This window comes from Saimiri boliviensis, chromosome 12, assembly GCF_048565385.1.
Source record: "Saimiri boliviensis isolate mSaiBol1 chromosome 12, mSaiBol1.pri, whole genome shotgun sequence".
Classification (NCBI taxonomy): domain Eukaryota; kingdom Metazoa; phylum Chordata; class Mammalia; order Primates; family Cebidae; genus Saimiri; species Saimiri boliviensis.
Genome location: NC_133460.1, coordinates 93,118,191 through 93,143,034, shown reverse-complemented (window position 1 = coordinate 93,143,034; position 24,844 = coordinate 93,118,191). Strand labels below are relative to the sequence as shown.

Here is a 24,844-nt window from a genome sequence, read left to right as displayed (position 1 = left end):
ATGTCATCCAGTGATTTTTAAAATGAGCTATCAAACCATGAAATATATGGAAGGATCTTAAATGCTAAGTGAAAGATGCTAGTCTGCAAAGGTTACATACTGTATAGTTTCAACTATACAACATTCTGGAGAAGGCAAAACAGTAAAATGATTGGTAGTTACCAGGGGTTACATGGAAGGAAGGGATGAATATATAGAACACAGAGGATTTTAAGGCAGTGAAAGCATTCTGTATGTTGCTATAATGACGGATACGTGGGCACATTCTCCTGAAATAAACTTCAATACTAAATGCCTTATCATGATTTGGCATAATGCAGTCTATATCTGCATACCGAGAATATTCATAACATGCTGTAATGGTAGACCATGGATACAAAGGACAGACTGCCTGCTCAAGTGTGTCCCTGACCCCCCTGTGTATCCACCTGTATGGTGCTATTAATGGTGGATACATGTCATTATTCATTTCTCAAAGTTTACAGAATATTCAATACCAAGAATGGAAACCAGGATTTTTGGTCAGTATAATGTGTAAATGTAGGTTCATGGAGTGTAACAAATGCCCTATGGTGGTACGGATGTTGACAGTGGGGGAGGCTGCCTGTGTCAGGATAAGGGACACAGGGAGCTCTTTGTACTTCCTGCTCAATGTTGCTGTGGACCTAAAACTTCTCTAAAAATTATAGTCTATTAATAATAAAACTAACAAGTATAAATGATAAAAAGATAAACTCCAATTGATCTGTCAGCAAAGCTTAGGGAATATCTTGCCTTTCAGGCTTTGATGCAGGATATAGAAAGGTGAATATTGAATAACTTGTGTTTTAAATAATTTAGTTGGGTAAATTACAGTGGATGGTGTGAGCAGGGCATATCTTTGGTTTGGTAACTCATCTCTCTGTGGAAAAGAAAGACTTTAACATGTGCCCACCATGTCACTTTCTTACCTAAGACAGTGATTAGTGGTTCATCTACTCATCTCTTTGCTTGTAGTGCTAGAATCTATAACTGGTGATTCCTTGAGCCCAACATAATCCACGATGATCATTCAGGTTATTCAGCAGACCACTGAATGAATTTGTGGTTCTTCTGGGTTAGAGTACTTCTCTGAGTTAATAAGGAAATGTGATTCTGTTGAGAGAGGTTGGATCTGAACACTTGACTTGATGTTCGATAAGATCTTTTTACCACTTTTTAAAAATAAGAAGATAGAAAACATTTTTTATTTTCAGTTTTTCAGCAAGACTGTAATATTTTCTTTTCTAGTTAATTAAAAATTAGTGTTCTGGCAGTATTCATCAATAAAAAAGAATGCGCCACGTGTAGTGGAAAATTCATAAGATTTGGTAGGAGACAGACCTAGTTTTGAATCTTGGAATTCCTGCTTATTAACTATGTGGTGCTCAGAAAGTTCCTTTGCCTTCCTTATTTGGGATATGTTGACTGCACCTGCCTGGCTTGCCAACTATGTAAAATATATGTCTAAGGCATTTACACATAGTGGGTACTTAATAATTGGTACTGTTTTCTACTGGAATACAGGAGCTTCTAGTTCTCATTCTGGCTCTTAGGTTTGGGTTCTCATTCTCTGTAAATATAATTAGCCAAGTAATCATAAAAAATCCATATTTCTTGATATCAATTTTATTCTGTATACTATGAAGATAAATAGGCTAGAACTCATCTGAAGTGCCATCCTGGAATGAATCAGTGTATTGCATTTTTAAGTTTCAGATGTTGAGCATCAAGGACATCTAAGTGAAGCGTACCAGATATCCTGGAGATACAGAGAGGATGCATAGATCTCTACCATCAGTGTAGCAGTAATAGTATATCACATTTCACATGTAACAATGCCCTTAGATAGTTAGGAAAGTGTGTTCCCCACTGTTAATATGCATATCATGCAAAGACATTCCTGAAATTTAAAATTCTGGATGACTTTTATTTCAAAGTAACAAATAGATTTTTCACACTGAAAAACAACCCATGAGTGTGTCCTTTGTGTGATAGACTTACATCAAGCATTATATAGAAAATATTTATTGACTCGATATAAGCATCCTCTACTATCAAGCTAATACAGCTAAAAACCAAAAACAATAAATTCTTGCTCCATGAGGACAGGAATCTGAGTCCGTATTGTTTATTAAATATTTCAGCAATCTAAAGAATATCTGGCATAGTGTAAGGGATCAATAAATGATATATGTAGATACATATGGACATAGATACATAGATATGTAGGTACAGATATATCTGCAAAGTAGTAAAATTGTGTGTGTTTTCTTTCAGAAGTGCCTGCAAAAGGAGCTTTCAGACCTTTGTTTAAGAACTACCTTGCTTAGAAGAGAGGAGTATAGGGATAACTGTGTTAATTTCACTTCATTCTTTGTATATTATGTAGAAGTCAAGCTTCCCCAAAAGTTTATCATTAGCATCTTTATATTTAACTATATATGCGAGTGATTCATTCATTTATAGTAGAATGTGATTATCTAGGCATGATCTTTGTTATCCATCATTATTTAATATGTTTCTGCTTTTTAAAAGGGGAACAGGAGTGATTTAATCATCTTTTTGGTCAAGTAGCCCAAATCAAAGTACACAGTGGAGAGTGTGCATTATGTCAATTTGGTTGATGGCCCATTTTATTGTGTTACTAGTTTCCTGAATACTGTTCTCTCTAGTTAACAAGGTTTACACATGCAAATAAAAGACAGTGGTTATCTAAGTTAAATTAATTACCCCTCAATATATTTATCTTCATAGACTTAAACACAGTTTAAGCAAAATCTATACATATTGATACAAAATTTATACAAAAACAACTTATTTTATTATAGAGTAATTTGAGTGAAATAAAAATGATTGTTTGAAGATGCTCAGGGAGAAATATTGAATCACTGAGAGAAGCTTGCAGGGTCACCTCTTGGTCTAGTGGGCCAGGGAATTTGAGGTAGAATCACTGAGTCTCTTCAGCAAATTATTGTTGAAACAAACAAACAAACCAAATCATGAGTTCAGTGATCGACATTTTAATATCATAAACAACTCTCTTTCGTTCCATCTCAAAGGAATGGAGCATTTCTTGTTATTACCAAATTATGAACTTTATTTCCCTCTACACTGGATAGATTAAACAAAAGTAACTATTTAGGCTACCCTATTATTAGCAGGTATAACTTTATGACACAGCGTATAAACTTCAGGCTTAGGAATCAGACAGCCTTGTTTAAAATCCCGGCTCTGTCCCTTACTAACAATGTAATCCTGGACAAATTTTTAGTACAGTTGACCCTTGAACAACACAGGTTTGAACTGTGTGGGTACACTTATATGCAGATTTTTTTTCCAAAAAAAATATGAAAATGTTTTTTGGAGATTTGCAACAACTTGAAAAAGCTCACAGATGAGCCATGTAGCCTAGAAATATTGAAAAACATTAAGAAAAAGATTTGTCATGATTATATAAAATATACATAGATACTTTCTAGTTTTATCATTTAGTACCATAAAATATACGTAAATCTATTGGGGAAAGTCAAAACTTATAAAAACTTATACACGCAACACAGACCATGAATGATGCCATTCTCAGTGGGGAGAAATATAAACAAACATTAAGGTACAGTATTAAATAATAACTACATAAAATTAACCATAGTAATACTATGCTACTGTAATAATTCTGTAGTATCTTTTGTTGCTGTTGCAGTGAGTTCAAGGGACTATAGCCACTTAAAATGCCCTGGGATGCTCTTCATCTTCTCCAGAGCAGTTTCTCTCTTCCAGCAAACTGTATTCTAGCATATTTTTCATCCTGTTTAGCGTGGCGCTATAAACCTGGAATAATACCATGGGACTCATACAAAGTGCTACTAATGTTGTTGGAAAAGCTCCCAAGAAGCTGACAAAAGTCATGACATTACAAGAAAAAAATTGAATTGCTTGATGTGTCCCATAGATTGCAGTCTGCAGCTGTGGTTTCCTACCATTTCAGACAGGTGATTCATCTCATAAATGGAACACGTGGACTTACATTATCCATAAATACAGTACAGAACTATAAATATATTTTATCTTTTTTATGACTTTCTTAATAACATTTTTTTCTCTGCCTTTATTATAAAAGTATAATGTATAATATTATAATACACCAAGTATGTCCTGGCTGACTGTTATTAGTAAGGCTTCCATTCAACAGTAGACTATTTATAGTCACATTTTTAGAGTGTCAAAAGTTATATGTGCATTTTCAACTACACAGACAATTGGTTTCTCTAATCCCCACATTGTTCAAAGGTCAACTGTATTTCTAAGCCTCAGTTCTCTGGGGTCTAAAATGTGAAAAATAACAGTGTCTCTCTCTAGGGTGGTTGTGAAGATAAAATGAGACATTCAAATAAAACTTTTAGCACAATATCTGAGATATAACATGTGGTCAATAAAAGCACTTTCATTAAGAATCCACTTTAAAATCTGTTGTTGGTGATTGATGTACAATAGATGCTTAGTAACATATGAACCTATTCCTGGGAAGCAGTAAATATATAGATACATGAACTATGGGGGAGCTCGATCTGTGGTAGATGCCTGAAGCCTGCAGCATTGTCGTTGTCAATGAAGGTCTAGAAGAATATTTTCCATGAGAATCTGTACACACTGTGCACTTATTCTTCTTATCCTTCCACTGAAACCCAGTATTGCTGCTGTGGATACTAGTGTCTGGATGAACAAGAAGTCAATTTGCTAATTTCATTTGATGGCAATCTCTTTAAGTCACTGCTAAAAAAATCCCTTGGGAAGTTAAACATCTACTTCACTGTGTAATTGTTACATGTGCTTTTAAAAATATATATAACAGTTTCTCTAAATTTATTACATTAAATCGTCTTACAGTTCCTTATCATAATGCCAAGAACCAAGCTTTCCTGAATTTCATCATGTGTAAACTGAAGGGATGTTGGGGTTTACCTGGCACAGTGGCTTCTAAGAGATTGGAGTTGTCCTGAAGTCAAGGAAACTGGTATCAGGAACCCAAACATATTTATAATAATTCAAATACTCAATGGATATTTGTCTTTTAATCTTGGTTGGTTGAGTCTTCTATTTTTCACACTTTTGGATGGAGTTGGTGATCTGCCCCGTCTTGCTCTCAGACATACTGACCTTGTTGGTTTCAAGTAAAGTAGGAGGATAAAAAAAGGTTTTAGGTAAAAACACAACAAAACAGAACAAACAAACAAAACCTTTTTATTAGCATTTCCTAAACAATCTACCTGTCCATAACTCTCAGCAACTTATCATGTCTGACCTTATTTGGTACAGCAAAATTTGGGTAATACAAATATAAGTAAGGGATCAGGAGATAGGGAAGCAACTGAGGAGAAGGAAAATAATGCTTGACGTTTACTCTGAATCTACTTTGACAATCACAGAAATAGAGATCTCAGACTATAGAAGTCATATGTGTTTGTGTGTGTGTCATGAACATGCATGTAATTTTAGCTGGACTACACCTTCTCACATGACTGGATTCTTTCCCAACCTGTGGATCCTCTGCAGACCATTTATCAATAGATACCATAGAGAAATTCTGTTCAGTAGAACTTTTTGCAATGATGGAAATATATTCTACTCTGCAGCACAATAGCTTCTAGCCACCATGACTATTGCTCATTTGAAATTTGACTAGTGCAACAGAGGAAATGCATTTTTAGTTTTATTTAATTGTAATTATTTTGAATTTAATTATTAATAGCCATATGTAGTCAGTGAGTAGCATATCGGACAGCGCGATATATAATTCCTCTTGATTGCCTTTGCCTGACAGCCATATACAGAATTCATGTGGTCTTTGCAAGTATGGTGATGAGCTATTCAAAAGCATGATGCACAGATCTTTTCCTAAGGGAAAAGTGAAGGGGCCAGCTATGTCATGAATAAAGCCATCCTCAAATTCAGTATCTCTTCTGTGGTCACTTCTATACTACCTGTCTTCCTATGTGGGCTGATAGTGCTTCCTTGGGCTTTTCAGCTCATGCAGTATCTGCTCTTGTCTTTGAAACTCCAGAACAGAATGTCTAGTTAGTCAGATTCCCAGAAAGATCAGAGCAGCCATTTTACCTGAATGAGTCCACTGGGCTAAATTATTATTGAGAGGTGAGAGAACCTGAGGATTCAGAGCTAATGACCTTCAGAAATCATGAATCTCAGTGTTTTCCAACTATAGTACCTGTGATTTTTTGGGTGGTACCATAATGAACTTTGATGTACTATTTTATTTTAATTTCATTAGTTAAACTTCTTTTAATGTGTACTCTTGAGTTGATATTTGCATCATGTATCTTTTTCTGTTTCTTTAATCTTTTGTGACACTATCCAAACCACTCAATGACATTTTCTGGGGCATGCAAGGGGAAATTGGAGCACATTTGAAAGTGCTTTTTAATGTTGGAGAAAATGTATTCTAACATGAAAGTATCTGTGACTCACTTTCTTTATTGCAGAATAAAATCTTTCTGTTATTCTATCACTCTATCTATCTCTCAAAGTGAGAAACTAATGTACATCTTTTTTGTCTGGTGTCCTAGAAACATAATTAGATACATCCGATGGAGTCCGAGCTGAAGGAATGAGCTGGAGGCTTTGGCTAGGGCCTGAGACAGCCAGAAACATGTGGAACTGATTTGCAATCCAGGTTCTTTGTTCCCAGTTCCCATGATAATTTAGCTTACCTCTTTTTTTTTTTAAAGTAGTTCTAACAATTATTTTTTGTCTTTGATTTGATCTAGGCATATACTGATAGAGACATAAAGAAATATATGTTAGCATTGTTTCCCTCAAGCTCACCATCTGGCTGGGGAGATAAGTTGGCTGGTTCCTTGAACAGTAGAAGAGTGAGAATAGCTGAATTAATTAAGCTTAATTATATTTCTTAGGTCAGTCTCTAAGGCTCTGTCCCTAGATGAGATGGACCTTATCCACCAAGTTGCTCAATATAAGAAAGTGAACCAAGGTTGCAGTATGACTCCACTATGCTTTTGAAATACGCCCCCATGGTTTTCTGTTCCCACAAATCACTGTTTGACAGGAACACTTATTTACCATCAAGCAGTTGTTTGGAGTTAAGTAAAGGAGGCTTACGGAGACATTTTAATGGCTTCTCCTTCAGTTGAGCAACCCTTAGTCTGTTCCTCGTTCCTGTGACTGTCCTGGGCTCTTATGAAGAGAGCGATTCATTTATTCAAGTTTGGTTAAATAAATGAGAGAGAACAAGCATAGACGACCTGTTTAATTGCATACTTTTCTCCCATATCTTGCTTTTTTCACAAGTCATCTTTCATGATAAGTTCTTGGAGAATAACTTAGGTTTGGAAATGGGTCTTGATATGAAAGCCAGTGAGAGAGAAAGAGCTAGAAGGTTGGGAAAGAGAACGTGGAAACTACAGCTTAATCATCGAGTGGATGGATGGACTTCTATTATTAATAGTAATTGCATCAACTAAAAAATATGAAGGTCTTTTAGGTATTTTTATGAACTTTTCTTCAAATCTAAGTTATATCAAAATACAAAATAATAGCCTTTGAGGGGACATGTGTGTAGATGTTGTACATGACAGCAAAACAGTGTCTTTAGGTTATCCACCAGTAAGTCCCTCTGCTTCACAACACCAAGAGTTGGCTTATTTTTCTAGTCTACTTTGTCCAAAACAGTTTTGTTTTATCATGACTTGCAGCTACAAGTATCTAAAGGATAGTTTGAGGGGCAGTATCTTTCAAAAAACAAATTACCCATTAAAGGCAAAGAGTTTATTTATCAGAGACTGGCCAAGTTCATTTCTACCACTCTGTGCCACCTTCTGCAGTTCACCCTCAATTTCATTTTGGGGGGTCTCTTTTAAAAGAGGGGCTTATTTTGACTTAAAAACTAATTTGGAACCCTTTTTGGAAAGAGTTGGTGTATTTCGGGTGATCTAATTTTGCATTTCTGGGATATTTCATCTTTTCCTCATAGCCTACAGAAGGCAAGATAGAGGCAACACCTCACAGCTCACTTTGCTTTCTTAAGGAGAGCACTACTCTTGTAAAACCAGTTTGTAGGAAACAGTAAAATTATATGAAGGTCAATAAAGTAGCTCATTAGTGTGGAGTCACATTTATCAGTTTATGAGGCCTATGTAATTAATTATTAAAGGGTAAGACATTTGTAGAAATTATAAAAACACTCTAAGTTAAGGTCAAGGTGGTTGAGATTCAAGTTTAAATAGGTTTAGTCTTTGTCTTGATTCTAGAACTTTCTATTCTGTGATGGGGCTGAGGTAAAGGGCTGTTTGCTGGATAGTATTTTCACCAGATTATAAAAACTCCTCTAATCATCTTTCAAACCCAGTTTCCTAACTAAAGTCTCTACTTTCTGAGATATCATCACGCATACCCTCTTAACTGGCATACCATGTTTCTAATATGTCCTGGATTGAACAAGAGAATCTGGAGCCAAAAGTCGCAGACCTGGTCCCAGGCCTTGGTGGCTAATTCTTTGATCTGCAATCAGTCACTTCACTTCTGTGAGCTCCTCTCTTTCCGTTTGTAAAAAAGAAATATGTACTACCCATTTCCCAAGTAGATTTTGAAGATGTCATAAAGTGTAACAGCCACTGGCACAAGGAAATCCTGGAGCACACTAAGTGCATGGTGCTTTGAGGTTGGATCTCTATGGATTGTTCTTAATCCAAAAAAGTGCTTTAAGACAGAGTCTTCAATAAGAAGTTCTTATGATGGCCAGTGGGGCAAATCTATGGTTCTCAGCCCATCCCTGACCTGTATGTATGAATTGGCATTTTGGAAGAATATGAGCTTTGTGTCTTGGATCTCTTTTTATGCTATGGAAAGAGCATCAGAAAAACCTTAGGAGATTAGGGTTTTGTCCTGACTCTGCCACATATTTATAGGTTGATTTTGAGCAAATCAAACAACTCTCCTTTGGAACATTGATTCCTTGCTTGGCGAATAATCAAATAACCTTCAATGTGGTGTGGTTGTACTCTGAGTGAAATTGCTTGAGTTTGAAACATGGCTCTGCTTTGTGTGATATAACCTTAGACAAATACACAGCTAAGTGTGCTTTAGTATCCTTCTTTGTGAAATGAGCATAATAATTATGCCTACTTCATAGACTTTTTGTCTGGGATACACGCAGTGATAGAAACAAAATATTTAGCAAAGTGTCTGTCACAGACTCATAAAGTTTTAGTTAGTGTGATTTCATGTCCCTTAAGTTAGTTTACCCAAGGGAATATACTCCATATGCTCTATCTACTGTGGGTTTATATCCAAGACATCTCTTTCTTCACTAAGTCCCTGTATTAGTCCATTTGTTTGTATCCTACTATAAAGAACTGCCCAAGACTGGGTAATTTAAAAAGAAAAGAGATTTAATTGATTCACAATTCAGCACGCCTAAGGATGCCTCAGGAAACTTACAATCATGGCAGAAGGGAAAGAGGAAGCAAGGCACCTTCTTTTTTAAAAATATATTTTATTGCACTTTAGGTTTTGGGGTACATGTAAAGAACATGCAAGATTGTTGCATAGGTACACGCATGGCAATGTGGTTTGCTGCCTTCCTCACCATCACCTGTATCTGGCATTTCTCCCTATGTTATCCATCCCCAACTCCCCACCCCTCACTATCCCTTCCCTGGATCCCCCCCACAGACCCCAGTATGTGATGCTCCCCTCCCTGTGTCCATGTGTTCTCATTGTTCAACACCCACCTATGAGTGAGAACATGCAGTGTTTGATTTTTTGTTCTTGTGTCAGTTTACTGAGAATGATGGTTTCCAGGTTCATCCGTGTCCCTACCAAGGACACAAACTCATCATTTTTTATGGCTGCATAGTATTCCATGGTGTACATATGCTACATTTTCCCTGTCCAGTCTATCATCGATGGGCATTTGGGTTGGTTCCACGTCTTTGCTATTGTAAACAATGCTGCAATGAACATTCGTGTGTATGTGTCCTTATAATAGAACCATTTATAATCCTTTGGATATATACCCATTAATGGGGCACCTTCTTCACATGGTGGCAGGAAGGAGAAGTGCTGAGTGAAGGGGGAAGAGTCCCGTATAAACCATTAGATCTTGTGAGAACTCACTGTCATGAGAACAGCATGGGGTAAACCACCCCCATGAGTCAATTACCTCTACCAAAGGTCGCTCCTTTGACACATGGGAACTATGATAATTATGGGGATTACAATTCAAGATGAGAATTTGGTGGAGATATAAAGTCTAACTGTATCAGACCCCTTTTAAAATGTTTACAGAAATCTGTCTTATGGTGTTTTGTTTATATTGTTTTCTGTTTGTTCATGTGTGGCAGAGCAAAATGCTTTAAACATTTTTATAAATACTTTGTATGCAGGGAATTAACTGCCAAAAAGAAAAAGTAAAGAAGGAAGATTAAAGGGGGAAGAAGAAATGTAGAGGAGCAGAAAGAGCAGGAGAATTTAGAGGAGGAGAAAAACAAGGAAAAATCTGTTCCCTCATAAGTTCTATGGCTCTGTGAATTTTTTTGGCAGAAATATTGTACGTGTGTCTTTGTGGTCTGCATAGCTTGAGTGTAACACACTTCTTTCCAGCTGGAACCTAAGATAGGTGGTTTATTTTGCACCAGGCTAGTTTTCCAATTTATGGAATGTATACTTTATCCATTTGGAGTGGAAAAGCAAACCCTTTCCCTCACTGTGTCAGCTTCCAGCCTACCCCAGACCCAGCTAAGCTAAGAAGAGGTACTTCATGAAATGATTGAACTGAGAGGAGCTTCCAGGGACCAAGGGCTAAAGGTTATGATGCAACCTTAGCAATGTCTTCTTCCTGATGTATTATGATGTTGGGTGAAATCTGAGGCCATGATCCTGTAATGAAAAATCAGCTGTAGCATCCAAGGGCCCAAGGGAAGTTGCAGCCAGCTATCCCTCTCTGTTCTTCAGCACTGGGCCCGTGCTGCCTTCTGTAATCTTTGTTGGGATTTATTTTATGGACATCCAGGCTTTGAGCATAGAGCCTTCTGCTTGAAGACCAGAGAATGGAGCACTGGGCTGGACATTTACCAGGCCTAGGCTGGCCCTGGTTTTGCCATCAATCATTCGTATGACTTAAATTAAGCCATTTAATATCTGTGAACCTCAGTTCCTTCACGTGAATGATGGAAGTAGTCATAATGTTACGAGTGTCTATTAAATCACAATTTTGTTGCTTTGGGATGTTAGCTCTGAGAAAGTATCTGTAGAGTTAGAGTTAATCTAATGCAGCCTGAGCTGAGGCAGGGATCCTCTTACTCATTACCATCAGGACCAGGGAGCCTCTGGCTTCTCACTGAACACCGTCATGGCTGGGGATCATGCTTCTTCAGGAGTTAGCTAATCTTGCATCTGAAGAGTTGTGCTTATTATGAAGGCAGAATGGATGATTAATTTTTGAAGAAACAAAAATTATTCTGGAGGTTTAACCCCAGAACAGCTCTCAGGAACCAATTCTAAGATTGATATAACAGTCTACTGGCGTGTGTGAACACACATACCCTAAGCTCAGCTACGCCTGTGTCAGAACTGTGCTTTCTCTTCAGCACAGGTAGGCGTTTTTCTTGTGGGTCCTTGTTGAGTAACCTTCTATGCATGTTCTTTGTGTTTTCCTGGTAACCCCAGAGCAGTATCCGTGGCTAATGTAGCCAGGTGTGTTAATTACACCCCTCATGTGCCCTGTGTAAATGGTGAACCACCTTCCATTGGTTCCTGTTTAATCCTGTCCTCTGTGCTAATGCTGAGTACTGAGGGGTGTCCATCTCTGGTAAACAAGCTTTTGGTGATCGTGGTAAAGAGCCATATGATCTGCTTCTCCTTTCTCCTTTAGTACATTTTTAAGCCCAGAAAACTCTGGTGTTTGAATTTTGAACTTTGTTTCCAATGGAGAATATAATAATAGAGCTGGATTCTCCCCTAAAGTGATGTTAAAGGGAAAAGAGAAGGGAGCAGGGTTGTGTTGGGTAGTGGAGTTATCCTAAATTCTCTACACTATTCTGTTTTTAATTAACCAGTTCAAGTCAACCAATTAAAAGCAACATATCATATAAATATGAGTATATCTTCTATTCATTGGCACATAATCCAGAGAGGGTATTTTTTTGTGGATATAATCGGATGGCCAAATTTTACAACTGAGAGTGCTAAGTGATCAGGTACAGCAAAGTATGTACCTGTGGACAGCTCCACTGAAGTGCATGTAGCAAACATAGCCACATGTGACTTTGTACAAAGTGTCAGTGGGCATTTAAGGCTTCCTGACCCTATATAGCAGGGAGTGTTTTAATCTTTCTGTGTTGCATGAAGCATCTGGGAATTGAGAAGTGGAGTCTTATACCTGTATGCATGCCGGTTCTCCCACAGAAAAGAGAGATGGCATCAGTAATTTCTTATTGGCTGCAATAATCACACAGGGGAAGTCAAAACCTTCCAAATGCAAGGGACAGTAGCCAAGGATTAATTTGGTATAATAGACATTATACTTGTATATGTGCAAATGCCCAGGGTGCCCGGTGAGGGATCAAGGGACCTGGAGCAAGATTGTAGGATCACACAGATGATCAATGTTAGCTCAGAGCCATGACCTTGACAGGGGAGACACATGCATAGGGCAGACAAGCTGTGTCCCCAGACAGACAGGCAGGTGTCCTACTGACAGTAATTTCAAATGATAGCAATACAGGTGGTCAAAATTCCTGGAAAAAAGATTTTTAAAAAGGCCAGCGTGGTAGCTCATGGCTGTAATCCCAGCACTTTGGGAGGCTGAGGCAGGCGAATCACCAGAGGTCAAGAGTTCGAGATCAGCATGGCCAACTTGGTGAAACCCCATCTCTACCAAAAAAATACAAAAATTAGCTGGGCATGGTGCCCATGCCTGTAATCCCAATTACTGGGGAGAACTGAGGCAGAAGAATTGCTTGAACCCAGGAGGCGGAGGTTGAAGTGAGCCAAGATGGCACCATTGCACTCCAGCCTGGGTGACAGAGTGGGATCTGTCTCAAAAAACAAACAAACAACCCCCCCCCCAAAATTAATTAAAAATAAATTGGCAGGAACCAAGAAAATAGTTACTCCCAGAAACAAAAGAAAATTAAAACCCCAGAACTCTTTATATGTGGAAGCCACTGACTTTATCCCTAAAATATTTGTGTACTTCTCAAGGGAGGGATTTATTCTCAGTTGGTGACTGACTGAGCATTTTGAGTGATAATAAACAAAATTACCTGTGAAGGATGAAGAGTAATGAAGAGCACTTCCATCGGCAAGGTTAGGTGTTTTTCTGGAGTCTTAGCTTCTTGATGCCTGTGATTTCAGTATCAGGATGTTGCTCAAAGTGTGTCACCTGCAGTGACTTTCAAAAATAAAACCGTGGAAGTCAATGTTGTGTCCTCCCTCTGCGCCATCTGCAGTCTCATTGTCCTGATATCACCTATCTTATAGAAATGTAAATTAGTTCAACCATTGTGGAAAACAGTGTGTTGATTTCTCAAGGATCTGGAACTAGAAATACCATTTGACCCAGCAATCCCATTACTGGATATGTACCTAAAGGATTATAAAACATTCAGCTATAAAGTTACATGCACACGTATGCTTATTGTGGCACTGTTCACAATAGCAAAGACGTGGAGCCAACCCAAATGCCCATTGGGATAAAGAAAATGTGGCACATATACACCAAGGAATAAATATTATGCAGCCATAAAAAAAGGATGAGTTTGTGTCCTTTGCAGGGACATAGATGGAGCTGGAAACCATCATTCTTGGCAAATTGACACAAGAACAGAAAACCAAACAATGCATGTTCTCACTCGTAAGTGGGTGTTGAACAATGAGAACACAGGGACACAGGGAGGGGAGCATCATACACCTGGGCCTGTTGTGGGGTGGGGGAGATAGGGGCAAGATAGCAGGGGATGGGGGGATTGGAGAGGGCTAACATTAGGAGAAATACCTAATGTAGATAATGGGGTGATGGATGCAGCAAACCACCATGGCACCTGTATACCTATGTAACAATCCTGCACATTCGGCACATGTACCCCAGAACTTAAAGTATAATAAAAAATAATTAATTAATAAAAAAAAAAAAGAAATGTACTCAAGAAAGAAACAGGTCACCAGGAGGCTATTGGTGCCTCAATGGAGAGACAAACCTATTTCCAAACATTACAGACACTTCTGCATTTTTGAAATAGGCTCTGGGTCAACACTTATGAAAAGGGAAAGAAGCAATAAATAAAATAAAATATGCTCTGGGGAAAGGAAGAAATGTGGGCAAACTCCAGACCCTTCCATCATCCCGCCTCTTCCTCTTTTACACCTACCTCTTTCTTGGTGTTGCTTGTTTCCTACTCTCAGAAGAACCCCCAAACTTCCATAAATTTTTTTTGGTAACAACTTTGATTTTCTTTTTATTATTATTTTAATTGTTGAGAATAATACAAATGTATCGTTGCTGCCAAAGAGGCTTATGCCTTAGGAAGCTGAAAACTCCTGGCCTGGGCGCTCCCCCTGGCAGAAGCAAAGGTTCTCTGGCCTGTGATGGTAATACCATCAGTCCTGCTACCTGATCAGATTCCAGCTCTGACTAGTGCTGTAGACAGCTTTATTGTCACGAGAATATATTTCGGACTGGCAAATAAAAATATCTAAACTGTGTACCCTCCCTGTGGTCTCTGCCCCACAGAGCTGTCCCAGTGTGGGTCAGGAGAGATATTTGCAGGCCTGGGGTCTGAAATTGCTGGGACCGATGATAAAGATGGGACCATCTAAAGAAGCCACAGTGGCACAAAGTTTCCAGGAAGAAGCATTCTTGGGCACAGGCCTGGAGAATCCCTGCTTCTTATTCGGATTTACTGCAGTAACTTTTAATTATTTTAAAGAAAGGTTGTGGAGACTACTTTTTGTTATATACTTTTGTGGTGATGGTTATATAAATGTATTTATCGGTTAAAATTCATAGAACTGCCCACCAAAAAAATAAATTTTTACACACAATAATTTTGAAATAAGATTAAAAAGGAAAATATAAAATACATGGTATAAATGATTCACAAATATAATGTGAAAACTTTTAATGTAATTGTCATATGACTTATCTATATCTATATCCTTCCTGATTTTTTTCTGTTCATGGATAAACATTGCCCATGAATATATTTATTTAAAATTATCTATATAGCAATATGATTACACAAATTTAATAATAATATACTTATTCACACAACTTGAACTTTGATTTGATGTTATTTTTTAGCCATGTTTCGCTATCCATGCATGTAGGGCTACCTCATTTCATTTAATGACTATGAATAATTTCATGAGATAAACCTAGTAATTTAACTCTATTCATTAAACCTTAAAATCTGTGTTTATTTTAGATTACTTTAAAACATGAATAAACCAAATTATAACTTAGGTTATTCACCTCAGTAATGTTGTCTCTGTCTGCATCTTGCTCTAGCTTGAAGCACAAAAAGTAAAATAATGCACTAGAAGTCCAAAAATCGAGAAACATGGAATAAACTGATTTTTTAAATAGCATGTTAGTTGTACTAGGAAGTAATATGCTTAATATGTTTTTCTTCAATAACTACATTTTAGGGATTTCTAAATTTAAAGCAGGATTATTAATCTGAAAAAAAAGTACTGAAATACTCGAAAGAATGTCCAAAAATTCTAGAAGCACAGGGAATATAGTATATTTATGTCCTGCCGATTGAGTATATTCATCATTCAGAACCATGATAGACAGCAAAATTCCAGCAACATTATCCTTTAATAATAGTATGCATTTAATCTAAGCTTAAGAAATCTAAGATTATTTTTCTTTCTTTGCTCCTTTCAAGAATTCAGTTCCAACTTTATTTGTGAGTAGAATGAAGGTTCAGAGATAGTATTCAGTTAAATTTTTAACCAAGACCAGAAAAACAGGAATTCTTTTTCAGACTTGCAGTATATGTTTGTTTCACCAGAGATCAACTGTTGGATGCCTTTGGTTCAGAATTGCTTGTATATCCAATATGTTCCATAAGAATGGACTTAAATACATCCTCTTGAATAATTGGATGTATAGCAATTATGTAAATTCATCTCTTATCCTCCTCCCTTTACCCCAAAACTTCTAGAGTACTCCTTTCTGGGACTCGGCAGTTATATTCTCTATGACATCCCAAAGATTTCCCTTTCTTAGGAAGTAGAAACCACAAATTGCTGCTGATTTGTAGTTTAAACAGACTATAAGTCAGTGTGACTGTAACTCCTGTGTTTGCTAACCAGGATATTAAGCCTTTCACTTCCCAAGGCAGTCTCAGAGTAATGTTTGATTTAACTGGCAAAACCCAAGAAACAAAACTGTCCACGTGCCTGGTGCCTGAAGCTTTTTGCTGGGGCCTACCTTGCCTTGGCATTTAAGTTCAAGAAAAATAAAGTAGGCAAAATGGCACCATAAAGATTGCAAATACCAGATTAAAAATGTGAATTTAAAAGAGCACAGGAGGAAGATTGGGTCATAAAAATAAGGGTCAAAATAAATGGTCTTTCTCACTTTTATATGAATGAAACAACTTTTGGATAGGAAAAGCAGGCGCTAGACAAAAATTAGAGTGTAACCCCTAAGGCGTAAGTCTTATTTATTTGATTTGTTTTCTTTATCCACGTGAAGTTTTATGTTTAATGAAATGAGTTCTCACAAAGGGATTCAGATACCAGAATACTTTCCTTCAACATACCAATTACTGATTTCTGGGAAGTCGTTTCTCCCTCTGATGAAACCTCCTAATCATGAAACATGGGCCAGTGAGAGGATCCCCCGACCCCTTCTCAATCAATGCTTCTCCATCTAAACAGGGTGTTTTTTGCTTTGTTTTGTTCTTGGTGAGAAACTGTCGGTAATTTATCAACGTTTTAAAATACTGGCTTGCATGATAACATAATCTGTGACCTGAATTTGACCCACAGGTTCCAGGTTATGGCACCTTAGATTGTAACCTTCTGGAGAAGGTTCCTAATTACCTCCTGTCCCCATGATCTGCTACACATGATGCTGGGGGCATGTTTTCCAAATGAGTTGATTATTATTAAACAGAAACCACAGTAACAACTGAAATAGTCAGTGGTGACCACGAAGATTTAGCCATTCCCATTATACCTTTGAAAAGATGCGTTCACCATACTATGTTTTGTTTCACAGGAGAGGAATTTTTTCAAGCTAGAATATTCTGTGTTCTGACTGCAGAGTTGTTGTCCAAACAAGAGTGTGTTGTGGAGTTGGAAGCTATCATGTGTGTCATCTAGCCAGCCTCCTAAGGGAACCTATGAAAAGGCTGAGGTCAGAACTAAAGATGTAGCCCAGTGTCGTACTGATCCCTGATCTCCTGGCTCTGTCTGCAGGACACTTTCCAACAGAGGGGGATGCTTACCCAGTCCTGACATTCCCCAAGGCCTGCCACATAAGTAGGCACATTCTTTGATTTTAATCCTCCTTTTAGAAGGCCATCTCCATCTAATTATCATTCTGAATCATTCCTCTTGAGTCTTCTTCAAGTCTCACATGTGCATTTAAAGCTTTATTATTATTATTATTTCTGATTGTTCGAGTTGTAACACCTCCTTTGCATTTCTTGAGCACTTACTTTCCTTTTGAGTCTTAACTATTCCTTTTCGTGATTATGTAATTTTTTAAAGTCTTCCCAATGATAATAGAAGCGCCTATATAATACAAGAAATTTCACATGTTCTGACATATAGGTGATATTTAATAAATAATCATTTATTGATAAAACTGGTGGGAAAACACCAAGAATGTTTATAAAATAGGGGTTAAAGACATGAAGTGCCATAGTTCATTGTTGAGCTGCCTTCATGTTGAGCCAGTTGAGAGGGCACTTTTGTTTACCCTAAGGGTCACAAAGGTGAACACCTCTATATCTGGACTTTCTTTCCCAGTTGCAGGTGAAGTTTGACAGCAAGAAAAATAGTTCCCAGAGGTCTATAATTCAAAACTAGCTTAGTATTTAATTCAGCATCCCATAAACAATCCTGGATCAGCCTGTGGGAATTTTAACACTGCAATTACAGTCATTCACTCTATTTTTACATTTTATGCCTCTTCAGGGTCTGCAAACTCCCCAGAGGAAAATTTGGATTTTGCTAAAATTCTCAGTCTCATAATGTCCTAAAAAGAGTTGAGTAAAACGAGTTTAATCCTGAGTATTCGTTCTTTTACTAGAACTTTAAAAGGAATGCAAGGTAATGGTATGGTTGTCTCTTAGTTACAACTTGATTTGGAAGAAGAGCAGCATCCCTAGTCTTAAATTTCTGACTTGGCTATACATAATCTTTAATTGTTTTATTTATTTATTTATTTATTTATTTTGAGTTAGTCTTTCTCTGTTACCCAGGCTGAAGTGCAGTGGCTCAGTCTTGGCTCACTACAACCTCTGTCTCCTGGGTTCAAGCAATTCTTCTGCCTCAGCCTCTGGAGTAGCTGGGACTACAGGCATCCACCACCATGCCTCGCTAATTTTTATATCTTTATTAAAGGCGGTGTTTCACCATGTTGGCCAGGCTGGTCCTGTACTCCTGACCTGAGGTGATCTGTTTGCCTCAGCCTCCCAAAGTGCTGAGATTATAGGCGTGAACTACCACACCCAGCCAAAAATTGTTTAATATCTGCAAAGGACTAAGCTCTTCTAAATCAAGGGGAAGTAGCAAAACTTTTTCTATAAAAGGCTTCAAAGTAAATATTTTTAGTATTGAGAACCACGCAATACTAAAGTGAGAACTTCCATGATGAGAACTTTGAATATGGCAGCTAAAAAGCCAATCCTGGTATCTCATCCTCCTTACCCATCTGAACTTTGTCTCTCCTCTAAGTCCACTCTCATGTTCATACATGGCATTGTCTCTGCCTCCTCTTCCCACTCAGTTTCTCTTGTAGCAGGAAAGGCCACATGAAACGGATTTCTTGAACACTGAATAAAGGAGGGAAGAGTTTATTTGGCCAGGAGACCAGGCAGCAATTTGTCGAAAGCCCAGCTCATTTAACAAAGGAAGGTTCTGCCTTTATGTAGGCTTGTACTTTATGTGTTACACGTGATGTTACACGTGGAAGAATCTTAGGTTTATAGCTTTAGGAATCACATATGAAAGGGTTCCGGTTTATAGTTTTAGGACTCACATGTGAAAAGGTCTCTGTTTACAGTTTCAGGAATCACATATGAAAGGGTTCTGGTTTACAGTTTTAGGACTCACATGTGAAAAGGTCTCTGGTTTGACGTTGTTTTAAGTAAAAATAGTATCTCCCAGAGAGTTTCCCCAAGACTAAGTGTGTTATTTTCAGGAAGGAGATTCAGGAGGCGCCAGCTGGCCTGCTCTCTCTTCTACTGAGCTGCACAGTGGATGACAGAAGGGGAGGGAATCCCAGGTGCCTGGGTCTCCTTCCTCACTCTGACCAGAGTCTGGGGATGCAGGAAGCATTACATAGCCTTCCACATGGAGCAAGTTCTCCTAGCCATGTGGAGCCACGTGAAGATCCCTTGATTCAGCAGATGATGATGCTTTGTGTGCAGCTGGTACAGAGTAGCATCTGAATGTGGTCTTGTCTCAATCATAAAAAATAGAGACAATCAAGGCAGTGCTTTTAAGAGAGTCTGGTCCATACATGGAGCTTGATGGTAGCTAGGTGTGAATATTTAGGGCGGAAGTGGGAAGTAGAAAAAGGAGATTCTCTTTTGAGATAATTTCTCAATATTAACAGATAGTAACACAATAGCTGGAGAACACAAAGAGAAAGCCCTTGGTCTCTGAACCCACTCCCTAGATCTTCTAATCTTCTGTCTGTCACTATTCACTTTGCGACCATTGGTAAATACTTCTTTTTTGCTTCAGTTTCCCTACGTATAAAGTGGGGATAATAATAACGTATACCTGTAATACAACACATATAAAGTGCTCAGAAAAACATGTGACATAAAGTTAGTGATAAATAAATGTCAGCTACGGTATTATGCTTTCTGAAGCACCTTAATGATCAACTTGCCTCCATGTTACAATCCTGAAGTTGGTAGACTGGGGATTGTCCTGGCCGTTCTACAGGCAAGACACTGACGGGTCCAAAAGTTCGTGGTTGGAATGTCAGGATTGGGATTTAACTGTCCAGGTTCTGATTAGAATTTTCTCTCCATATCATTCTTTTCTTTTCCAGGGAGTGAGAGAAGCCTGTGATATGTCTGCATGCAGTGGTAAAGGGCACATGCGTCTGGCCAAGAGAGAAATTTTCAAGGAAAGGTTTTCAGGGAGATTAGACCCTCAAGTTTACACAGATCAGACCCTCAAATTTACACAGATCAGACCCTCAAGTTTACACAGCTGGTAGCATCACTTGTTAAGAATTAAGAGGACATTTCTTTTCTTTTCTTTTCTTTTCCAGGGAGTGAGACAAGCCTGTGATATGTCTTTATGCGGTGGTAAAGGGCACATGGGTCTGGCCAAGAGAGAGATTTTCAAGGAAAGGTTTTCAGGGAGATTAGGCCCTCAGGTTTACACAGATCAGACCCTCAAGTTTACACAGCTGGTTGTGTCACTTGTTAAGAATTAAGAGGGAGTCCGACAGAGGAATTTTTCAACTAACCTCCACGTTGCTGGGTACAGCCTGTTTCTGTAGACCTCATTTATGTGTCCAACAAATGCCAATGGCTTTCTTTGGAGAGAGCTGAGGAGAAAATCTAAGAATGCAATTGACTTGCAATATGTCAATTCCTGAATTCCTGGGGAATATCCTCATTTGCTTCCCCATCATTGATACTAAAGGCAGGCATGTGGATTCCACTGAGTTGCTGGACTGTAGAGACTCAGGGTTCACTGTGTCCAGGCCAAGGTCTATGTGTAAGGGAAGTAAATTAAGGAAGTTCGATTATGCCACCTCAGAAAGAGGCTCTGTGCTGAGTGGGGAGGAAACAGAAAGTTGTATCATGCAAGGTTGCTCCTTTCACAGAATTCTCGGATCTCCCTGGTTGGGTCCCAGCACCATGTTGCATTGGCATATCCTTTACCACTTGGCTCAGGCTGTCCCTAACTGTCCTGTAATTCCCTTTTGTTATGAGAACAGCCTAACTTTAGTGTTTCTGATCTTTTCATCAGATTAGATGATCCCCACAGCTTCAGTCCCAGGCTTGTCACCGTATTAGGAAATATACACTCCACCAGTTCTTCAGGAACTCCATCTTCCTAGAACTTAATGACTCTTCCTGACTTTTCCAAGTCATGTCTTACATGACAAAGCCTGATATAAATTATTCTCGGTGCTGACAGTTATCTTCAATTCCAAGCATGCTACAGATATCCCACTAGAGGTTTTTATTTTTTTCTTTTAATGAAAGCTGAGGATGATGTGCATGCTGACCCCTGCACTGGCCTGCAGGTTATTTGCCTTCTCCATGAATTGTTTTGAACACTACAGCCTCGGATACTCGATTTATTAGTTCAGTTAAAGTCCAACTCAAATTAAGTTTGAAGTCCTGCCTTCAGTCCCCAAGTGGAAAAAAAATGTGCTTTGCTCATGGTCATGGCCACTATCTGTAGGCCTGCCTCATCTCTATGGGTGTCTGAGGCTTCTTTTCCCACTCCTGAGTTCCTCAAATCTGAAAACAAGAGCTTTTGATTTCCACCTGTAGGAGCAATCATGAATCAGGTTTCAGGACTATACCCTTTCCTGGTCAAGAGGATTTAGAGAGCCCTAGGTGATTAGTGTATTGATGCTAAGAACCCTTACTGCTACCTCTCTCCCCTTTGTACACCACTTCTAGGAACGTCTTTGGCTTAATTTATCAAACCTGAGAACCGAGTGTCTGTTTTATATCCAGCTTTAGTTTTGCGCATGGTCTCCCAGTGGAGAGAGAATGGCTTTGGAATCACAGAAACCTTATTCAAATCCTGAGCCTACCACTTATCAGCTTCATCACTTCGGGGAGTAAATGGTTGATTTTATGTGTCAACTTAGTTAAGAGGTGCCCAGATACCTGGTAGGACATTATTTCTGGATGTGTTGATGAGGATGTTTCTGGAAGAGGTTAACATTTGGAGAGGTAGACAGACTAAAGAAGAATCGTCCTCACCAATGCAAATAGATATCGTTCAATTTGTTGGGAATAAAATGGTGGAGGGAGGGTGAACTTGCTCCCATCTCCTTTTGCCCTCCGAGGTTAGTGCTCCTGGTTTTGGACCTTTCCACTCACTGTGACTTACATGATTGGCTCCTTGGTTCTCCGAGTGTAGGGTTTGGACTGAACTGTATGTACTAGGGGAGTTTCTCAGCCTCCAGCTTGCAGATGATGAGATTTCTCAGCTTCTATAATTCTATAATTGTGTGAGGAAATCCCTCACAATAAATCTTTATTATTTCTTTCTCTTCTACTCTATTCCATTCTCCTCTATTCTATTCTCTGTTCTGTTCTGGTCTAACCTACCCTAGCCTAGCCTAGCCTAGCCTATTCTATTCCATTCCATTCCATTCCATTCCATTCTATTCTATTCCACTCTACTCTACTGTACTCTTCTCTTCTTCTCTTCTCTTCTCTTCTCTTCTCTTCTCTTCTCTTCTCTTCTCTTCTCTTCTCTTCTTATTCTATTCTATTCTATTCTATTCTATTCTATTCTATTCTATTCTATTCTATTCTATTCTGTTCTGTTCTGTTCTGTTCTGTTCTGTTCTGTTCTGTTCTATTCTATTCTATTCTATTCCATTCTATTGGTTCTGTTTCTCTGGAGAAACTAATGCTGGCAGATTCTTTGGCTTCTCTGAACCTCATTTGCTTTCTCCATTAAAAGTAGTTTAAATGGTCTGAAATACTGTCTTGTAGTATTATGAAAAGTAAATTCAATACATTATAAAGAGTGCCTTGTAAAAATTAGATGTTTACTGAATGTCAGTTTTCTTCCTCTTACCTTTCTCTTACCAGAAGTGCTACCCCTGGGGCCAGCCACAGTTGCACATTTTGGTGCCAGTTGTCTGCTTGACTCTCCTTACTACTCTCATCCTAAGCTGACACAAGTTCATATCCGTTTCTCACAGTGAAAGAGACTCTTTTTGCTGTACTCTGTGAAAGTGACTCTGCCTGGACCATCACGTCTCAACTCACTTTCCTCCCCACTGCTTTGCTACTGTCTTTTTGTGCTGCTGCCTCCTCCAGCAGGTTTGTTTAGTTTCATATCTTGGATTCTACCAGTCTATTTTTCTGGCATGGCCCATTCTTCTCTTGCCACAAGAGACGTGAGAAATAATTTCCTAGTCCGTAGCACTGATGACTATGGAGCAAGGTGAGGGAGAGCGTGGATGAATCAGCATTGTCCATTACTGCCCTGGAAAGCTGTTTCAAAAGCTTCTAGTGAGAAAAGTGGGTCTTGCATTGTTCCATGTATGGAAGCCAGTGGGAGACCCCTTATCGGAAACCAAATCAGCTGGAACCTTGATCTTGGACTTCGGGCTCCAAAACTCTGAGAAAACAAAGGTCTCTTGTTTCAGCCACCCCATCTGTGGTTACTTTGTTGTGGCAGCCTGATCAGACTAACAAAGTTCTGTATACATTGAATCATATTTCAGTTGGACGAGGGGACTTACCCATTTAGAGTGCAGTTGCTTCTTTCCACAAACTATTAATTTTTTTTTTAAATGGGCCTCAAGTCGACCTTATTTAGAATGTAAAATTTTACAATGATGTCTTTTCTTCAAGGGGGTTTTATTTTATGCGTCACTGAACTCTCCTGGGGAAGTTTTTCTGAATACATGAGGTCTCCTGTTTGACTATATCTTGATGAAACATCCCATTATAGATTCCATTCCTTCATCAGACAGTCATCTCTTAAACTATGCACCCTGGGAAATGTTTCAATTATTTCTTCCCCTGAAGGTTCTGTCTCATTATGGCTTCCATAACCAGGTGCTTTATGTAAGCTGCTAAAGACCAAAGCAAAACCTAGCACAAAAAATAGTTTTGCAGCAACAAAAGCTATCTTTCTTCCAGCCTGAACCAATTATATCTACTTCAGGGAATTTATTTAGGATAATTATGTCTCTGTCTAGTATGTACATCTGTCTAGTATGTGAGGTCTTGATGACCTCAGGCTATGTTTCTCATTGCATAATTCCACTGACACATCAAGCCTGAACTCATCGACTCAAGCTTTAACTCACAGTGTTTTACTCTTTTCTGTCATCCTCTATCTGTTTTCTTTTCTCCTAGACAATCACGTGTCCACTCCCATGATGCACATTCAGGTTGTTCCTTAAGGACATTGGAGGACTTTATCTAGCCTGTTGTATAGGTAAATGTAAATAATGTATTACTCTTATGAGGTGGATACCTCTATTTAGAATGTTTATCCACAAAAACTCTTCATTCACACTCTCCCAATCAACAAGTATCAATTATTTGGTTGTTAGGACTTCCATGAGCATCAGTAAGAGTCTGTAGCCTCTTCTCCTTTCAAAACTCAGCCATCAAAGGAAGTTCAGAATCTCAAGTTTTGTCAAGCAAATCACAGAGCCCAGAACCCTAGAGGTACTCCAGCTCAGTAGACTCCAGATCCAGCCTGTTGTAAAATCCAAGTAAATTTCAAGAAAGCATATAATTTGGAAAATAAATTTCTCAAGTCAGGTCCCTAAAAGATGAAACACTGCCGGGCGCAGTGGCTCAAGCCTGTAATCCCAGCACTTTGGGAGGCCGAGGTGGGTGGATCATGAGGTCGAGAG

At 38.6% G+C, this 24,844-nt stretch overlaps 1 long non-coding RNA gene across 2 annotated transcripts in view; it reads left to right on the top strand.

The window, feature by feature from the left end:
• Window positions 1-24,844, top strand: part of LOC141580728 (uncharacterized) — a 608,846-nt gene that overhangs the window by 382,810 nt on the left and 201,192 nt on the right. The window lies entirely within an intron of this gene.